General features: G+C 39.7%; 1 protein-coding gene across 3 annotated transcripts in view; it reads right to left on the reverse strand.

The window, feature by feature from the left end:
* LOC132770619 (phospholipid scramblase family member 5-like) overlaps nt 1–5,560 on the reverse strand; it is a 29,816-nt gene extending 24,256 nt beyond the window's left edge. For 2 of the 3 annotated variants that reach the window (XM_060767762.2, XM_060767759.2), the window contains exon 1: nt 5,371–5,560. The gene's annotated coding sequence lies outside the window, so the exon portion shown is untranslated. Of the gene's footprint in view, nt 1–3,384; nt 3,454–5,370 lie in introns of all 3 variants that reach the window. The other variant, XM_060767761.2, reaches the window with a different exon arrangement.
* Between the last annotated feature and the right edge of the window lie 2,479 nt (nt 5,561–8,039).

Consider the following 8,039-nt stretch of genomic DNA (forward strand, 5'->3'; position numbering starts at 1 on the left):
CAAAACACCCACCCCCCACTTTTAGCTTTTTAAACAATTTCAGCCCCATATACTTATGTGCATGCATAACTATGGCCAAGCTGTCGGTTTAAGGGCATCAGGCTACCAGTATAAGACTAACCTTAAAGACTCCACAACTGTGAACCTGATGTTTTTTGGTGACATCTTAGACCAGATGTGCTTGGCTGACTGTCCAAGAAGTATCATTAAGATGCTGAACAATACTGGATCAAAATAGATCTCTATGAAGCTCCATGAATAGTTGCCAAGGGGCTGAACACTAATCTCAGAACAATAATGCAGCCCAACCCCCCTACAAAAATTTATTGTGTCTTGGTTTTTATACCTGTTCCTAGTGTTATCTGGGGGTGCTGATTCAGAACATTGCATTGGATTGACAGCATCAGCTCTAGATTCTAAGATATGGCTATTGTGTTTTTCTATGGGTAAGCGGATGATGATTGCTATATAGCATATGTTATATATCTCAAAAACTAGAGCTGATAGGGAAAAACTGGTGCCATTTTTGGAATCAGTAGGTCAAATATACCCAGAAACAGGTCTAACATTTAAGGCACCAATATGTGTGTTGGTCAGTGAATTCTAGGAAATGACCATTTAAATAAGAATGGAAGTGCTTCAATGACCAACCTGGACAGATTATCCAAAAGGATTTAAAAGTGTTTGGTTTTATGTGACTTTATTTTTGTCTGATCTGTTGATCATAATAAATTATTCATTCATCCAAAAGGATTTGCTCAAGGGTATCAAAATATCCGAGAGATATAGGTGTATCAATAGAATCACATACACCTCATTTTTATCAAGGAAAGTGTAATATTTGTGGCTGGTTCATTTGCTGATCCAGTCCAGGTTTCTTCAAATGTCTTTGTCTAAGTGTAAACCATCCACTCTAAGTTTTCTAATAGGTGTTTGAGAAGGCTACAACAGTTGGACTTTGGCTTTGGAAAAGGAAGGCACCACAAAACAATAAAGTCTATGTCTTTTATGTATCTAATGAGTTCACTATATTACTTCAAAGAATTCAAGGCCTTTAAACACAATGCAAAAGTTATCCCATAGGTTGATAAATAGAATTTCCATTGCAGAATCAGACAGAAATTACATTGAAATAATTCTGGTTGATTAATAGCATCAAAAAATTGTTACAGTTGGCAAACCATTGCTCTCTTTGCCTTGGTCAAAAAGGGAATGTTAAATAGTGGCTTACAGTTCAGGCTAGTTTCTTCAACAATAGTCACATTATTGCTTTTAAAAGAAGAAGAAGGTGGAGCTGCATTGTCTCTAAAGATGAAAATTAGAGAAGGGCTGAATGTGCTTGACTAGGCCAAACATCTTATCTACATTCTCAGGCTTTGATAAATGAAGATCATATAAATTATGATATTATAATAGCAGAAAATAAAGCCACCAATGACATTACCCACAAACCATCTTACACATTTGTAAAGATATGTAAGTAAGCATCTATCACACTTATACCCCTGAAGTAGATTTCAAGAGGCCCCACTCCATTTCAGAAAAGCTCCACTAGATGACACTATAATGATGCAAAAATTGAGAAAAAGAACCCTTTTTGTCTGTTATTACCATCACAGGGTATGGACATCCAATAAAGGGTTCTCACTCATAAATATTTCCTCCACCTATGTTCTAGCCATATCCACGTCATCTTTAATGGCATCAGTTCAGGTCTCTTCCGGATAACCACACCCTGAATCCTATGGTTAGTCCCAACTAGAATTAATCCATTGACTCAGTAATTGAATCGCGAGTCAACACTTACATTTATCACATTGATTCTTGTGGGTCCCCAGATGTTTTGGCCTTCAACTTCCTGAAATCCTAACAGCTGGTAAACTGGCTGGAATTTCTGGGAGTTGTGGACTAAAACACCTGGGGACCAACTGGTTAAGAACTACTGGTTTGATTCTTGGGAGGAAATACTTGGGAGGAAATACTGTTAATATAACAATGTAATAGATCTTAAATCTGCCTCATGTAATTCACTATCCTCCTGCAGTTTTAAGGCTTCTCCAAGTCCATTCAGGCACATCTTCCTTCCTTCCAATTGAAAACTACCTTTGGTACCTCTAATCATGCTTAGACCTTCAATGACTCCTTCAAGGATGTAGACGCTACCATTCAATTGCATTTGTGTTGACAACCCGGCACTTCTGTGACCTATAGCCTACAGGGCCCCAGAAATAATTTACGGAATGCTACTTATTGATACATTGGACATAATTTCATTTTGAAATCACATCATAAGATACGCAGTCATTATTTTGTTAGAACTGGCGACTACTGCTGCTACTACATCTGTTAAGGGAACAATTTCAGTAGATTCAGAATTTCAAATATGGGAGCTGCAAATTCATGGCAACCTCTAAATTCAAAGTGAACCTATACAACACAAAATGAAGTTATTAATTCCCCAGTAAAGTTGACCCATTGAACCATTAGGACTGACTTAAATGCAGATGTTCTAAGTTGGATTTATTCCAAAATGTTTTCAAAACATTTTGTATGCTACTTTTGTGTATGTTCTCATTTGAGTATTTCTTCCTTTCAAAACATAAACAGAGTTCTTCTTGAAATAGAATGACATGTTTTAAACTGGTTTTGCTTCTGTATTTTAGAAATGTTAGGCCATAGAATTGTCAGATTGAAAATTAAACATTTAAGGCCAAATTTCAAACATACCATCTACAATGAATTCAAAGCCTACTTTGACTATTGGCTTTAGTATGCATGAAGTGAGGTGAGAGTCGTCCCTTCGGATATGAAAACACAAAATATAAATCCTCACTGATTACAGTGCAGCACAGACTATTAATTGGTATTCTACTTGAAACCTTCTTAGAATGAAGGTCTCAGAGTAATTGCTGCCCTTTGATGAATCCAGTCCTAATTGTTATCTGTGGGACAGGATGACTTCAAGCTGACAGGCCACCAGCGGCTTTATAGAACAAGGGCATAGCCATGTCTTTTTGTTTCATTTTTTGTGGCTACATTTGAAAGAGCACCATAGCTAGAGGACGCTGACATTTGCACAGCACTTAAAGCTGTAGCTTCCTGTGTCCACTTTTGATTAACTCCACCAAAAGGAATAAAAGAGATGAAACCATCCAGATGTGTAGGTGAGAGTGACAGGGTATAGCATCTCATTGTGTTTCATCTTTCTAATACTTCTCTCACAATGTGGTTACAGAAATATTGAAACTAGAAGGAAAACAGACTATGCACCCCTTTCAAGCTGGATGCATAAGCCACTGGAGGGGTTTGCACAATTTTTTGTATGCAAAGAGCAGAAAGTGCAGGTATTGGTGGGGAATGCAGAGGATATAAACAACCACTTACCTTTTGCATCTGTGCAGTTGTATTGAAAGGCTTTGTGTTTATTAGCTCCTCTGAATTATTGGTTTGAACCTAGTGTGGGGTGAGTTCAAGAAGAGGTTGTAGTAAATACTAGAACACCCCACTTCTATATGAAAAGAGCTTAAATCTTATCTCTGGCAGTAGAAGCTCTTTGCCTCTCTAGCTCTCCCATTCTTTCAAAACCGAACTAGTAAGTACAGGTCCTTCTTTGGAGTTTTTTCCACCCACTAGGCCTAATAAATATAGGGGTAAGATTTCAAGTTCAAAGTAGAATAGATCCACTGAATCAAAGTAACAAACCACTCCATTGACACACCATTCAAGAATTGATTTAATGGGTCTAGTCTATTTAGGGTTAACCATGAGCACCATGTGAAGCTAATCTGGTATCCTGGATGTTGGACTGGACTCGCAGTAGTGTTTAGTGTAGAAGGGCCCTGATATGATATTGTGGTTGCAAGAACAAGATTCCTGCCTCTCTTGTCATGTAATATTCATACACCATAGTTCCCTTGTTGGCAAAACTATTAAACACTCCTGACCAGTTTTCCACATGGCCACTCAAGCCTGCTTTAGATATAATAGCAAATCAGTGTTTGTACAAACCACCACACTGTTGTACTAGCATGAGATATACACTTCTTGCTCTCATTGCTCTTTCTCCAATTTGAACGAAAAGGAAGTTAAAAACTTCAATTCCTCTTTTGAATAAATTATAGTTTGTTGTTGGTAGGCAAATTTTACAACTTTCATGTTCAAATAATAATAATAATAATAATAATAATAATAATAATAATAATCTTTAGGTTCTTGTAGGTTTTTTCGGGCTATAGAGCCATGCTCTAGAACATGGCTCTATAGCCCGAAAAAACCTACAAGAACCTAGTGATTCCAGCCATGAAAGTCTTCGACAATACAATAATAATCTTTATTTATACCCCGCCACCACACTGGAACAGCCACGTTTTCAGGCTCATCCTAAAGACTGCCAATGTGGGGGCTTGTCTGATATCCTTGGGGAGTGAATTCCAGAGTCGGGGAGCCACCAAAGAGAAGACCCTCTCCCTTGCCCCCACCAATTGTGCCTGCGAAGGGGGCAGGAGCGAGAGCAGGGCCTCACCAGATGATCGAAGAGATCGTGTGGGTTCGTAAACAGAAATGTGGACACACAGGTAGGTGGGTCCCAAACTGTTCAGGGCTTTGTAGGTAAGAGCCTGCATCTTGAATTGGGACTGGAAAATGAATGGCAGCCAATGGAGCTCTTTAAACAGGGGGGTAGACCGCTCCCTGTAAGTCGCTCCAGTGTTGTTTCACTTTGTAGTCAAACTAACACCTTCTTTGCTAAAGTCAGAAAGAAAGGAATTGTCTGAAAGTGAAGGCAAAAATGTGAAACCTTACTAACATCCATGCCAAATGCCCTCTGTCCTTAAAAATCTACTTGCTTTCTCCACTGAAATATATTTGCAATGCCATCAGGAACCACTCTATTCCTTGCTCTCCCCTCAGACATATCTCCATTTCTAGCGACCAGCAGACTTCTCGTACTAGAGAAAGTGGCAAATCAATCTCACTTAATAACACCAGGAATCAAAAGTTCATCAGTGCTTGTAGGCATATAGAGATGAATAAGAACAAGCTAAGCTACTGTTTGAAAACAAACCTGATTGGTGTTGCAGGATTTGGGGAAGGAGGTTTGGGTTGTGCAAAGAAGAAACTAAGACATTCACATGATAGGAGGATGCACCTATCTCGCAAAGAAATATCTACAATATACATTCATACTGAGAGCATCTTGTTCTTTTAAGTGCAGAAAATGAAGCAAACAAGAATGTACATGCCCAGTTTGAAGCTTATTTCTCCCATTTCTAGAAATCTTTAACAACGTATCTATGATTTCTGTTCATCTCATGACCTTTCTGTCAAAAAACGTCAACACTCTAGAAATTACCACCTGCTTTTGTGACTCACCTTGGATGCTGTGATGTGTCTTGCTATAGCTGGTACCTATTGTAAATCCACTGATGTGAGCCTGTTTGCAGAGGTACTGCAGTCAATCCAGCTGTAATAGCTATAAATGCTGCATCACACAATGCTGACTTTTCCTTGACTGCATCAAAATCACACACAAGACTCACACTGCTTGTGCAGCAGGTTTGGAGGCAATTTATCATGGGGAAAAAGTCAGCCTTGCTCTTCTTGCAAGCTGAAATAAGGACTTTTTTTCTAAAACATAAAGAGAAAAATCTTTTAAAATAACAATTAACAGTTGATTGCAAATTTTCTTAGCAGCTAATTCACTATTTATGTTGGCAATTAACTGAAATGAAGAACTAGGTCATGATAATTTAACCACTGATTTCAAATAGCAGGACAAAACACAAGTGAATATTTAAATTCTATATCCTACAGAAATGAGCTTTAGCTTAAAAATATTTGAAAGGCTTTGTTTTCATCTTCTGTTATGTCATGTAAAAACTGGGCACATTTTTTTTTAAAAAAAAATCAGAACTGTTCTGCAACTTTCAGAATATTTCAGCCATTAATCATGGGATTCTCTTCTGGAAGGGTTACTTGTTCAATCAAACCCAACATGGATACAATACCATGGTGCAGTTGTCAATCCTTTATGCCTTCAGGAGCCAGCTACTGAGCTAAATTACACCTTCAACCCACATCGCCATACCTTCTGCTCATCAGTGAAGCCCAGGTAGCAATGGTGGATGCTCCCAATATAGTGGGGTTCTAGAGTAACATTATGCCAGCTCCTGAAAGGCATTGTGAATAAATTAAAATATCAGTTGTGCCCGTTAACACTTGCTGCCTAGACAGGTTGTTTTTTTATTTGTTTTGTTTTGCTTCTGTTTTGTTTTACATTGACAATGTAAATCTTGGGAGGGCTCCTACCATTCTAGGAAGGGCACCTGGGTGGGGGCCAAGTGCTCTATTAGGGCTATGCAATTCGGGTAAATCCCATGTTGTTTTTGATGTCTGATTTTTTTTGTTGGCCCTGTTCCACTTTTGGGGAGTTACCTGAAATCGGGAAAATGCTGTGTTTTGATCTGTCAGCTGGAAGTTCCATTTTCACTCTGGGAAGATCCAGCCCATTGGCAGCAATGGGGGAATTTCTGAGGCTCCTTTTTCCATCATTTTTAGGGCTATGAGGACAAAAATGGGCACACTTGTAGGACATATTTACCACTGCAATATCACCAAATTTCAGAATGTTTGGGTCATCCACTGATCTTTAGGAAATTCTTAATGCTTCTAGAAAGAAAATCTTCTTTACCCACCCCCACCCCCACCCCAAAAAGTATCACGGGAATTTCTTCACAGAGACAGTATAGGCATCATTCCTGCCAACTGTCATAAAGAGCCACACATCTTGCTTGAGAGAAGGGGCACACACACACACACAAGCCAGGTGAACTGGGGCAGGATTACACACAAGCCAGAAGGTAGGGTGGGCAAGGAGAATAAATGAGTCAGTCAAAGGGTGAACAAGAGGAAAGGGCCTTTTTTTGTAATATTTTTTAAAAACGGGGGGGGGGGGGGGGAGGAAGGTTTCAGGACAGAGTATGCTAGCAAGAAGGTAAATATGGGTTGGGAAGGGATTGAATTTTCCTATGGAGACTCAAGGGAGTCAGGCTATGCCCTTCCTTTACTAATACCCCCCCCCCCTACAAAGGTAACAATATATTTAAACAAACACTCCACAAAAATGCCCTTTTACTGCCCCCCAAACACATGCCCTTCCCTAGCAAAATACTAAAAAAAGGACTGAAAGATATTAAACTAAGAAAATGTAATTCAATTGCCAAAGGAAAAGATTAGAATTGAGTCCAAAAGCAAGCCATGCTAAGTAGTGGTGGCACTGAGATAGAACATGGAGCTAGCTAACACACAATCTCTCAGAAGCCAGAACACTACAAGAAAATGGAGGAGCTTGCCCTGGTATATATAGATCAGTTTGGCTAAAAGACACATGATCCGCTTTCTTGCTCAGATTGGCTCAGGCAAGGATCAGGGGGAACCCTTACCCACGCATGGCTGGCTACTGTCACGGCACAACCAAAAGCAGACGTTATCAGCCACCATGTAGGTAGTTTCAGCCGAGTTAATTCGAGCCCTATTGCCTGCCCCATTTTTGGACATTTGGTTGCTGGATCAGTGGCATTTCCCAGATCCCATTTTGAAAAACGGCACCATGTACATTCCTGTGGTGTATTAAACATAGTCCTATAACCAGTTATCCTAGATATGGCAACAACAACCTTCTAGGATGGTCTAATTTAGGGATGAGTATTATTCAGCCGTTCAGATATTGAACTGCATTTCCTAGCATCCGTTGCCATTGGTTCTTTCAGCGGGGCTGTTGGGAATTGCAGTTCAATAGCATCTGGAGGGCCACTCTTGATGTAGTTGGCCCCCACACAAGTGGTCAATTTTTTAATTAGTGTACATGTACATGGTTAATCCATTTATGGTTTCAGGAAGTCCAGCTGGGCTGAAATTGAATTGCTTCACCAAAATGTCCCTGTGTCCTCCATGTCACCACAGTCACTCCCTGCCACCCAAAGGACTCCCTGAAAGTGCCTGGAAATCACAGTCATAACCGGGTTCCTATGCAACCAGCAAAG

Source organism: Anolis sagrei, chromosome 3, assembly GCF_037176765.1.
Source record: "Anolis sagrei isolate rAnoSag1 chromosome 3, rAnoSag1.mat, whole genome shotgun sequence".
NCBI lineage: Eukaryota > Metazoa > Chordata > Lepidosauria > Squamata > Dactyloidae > Anolis > Anolis sagrei.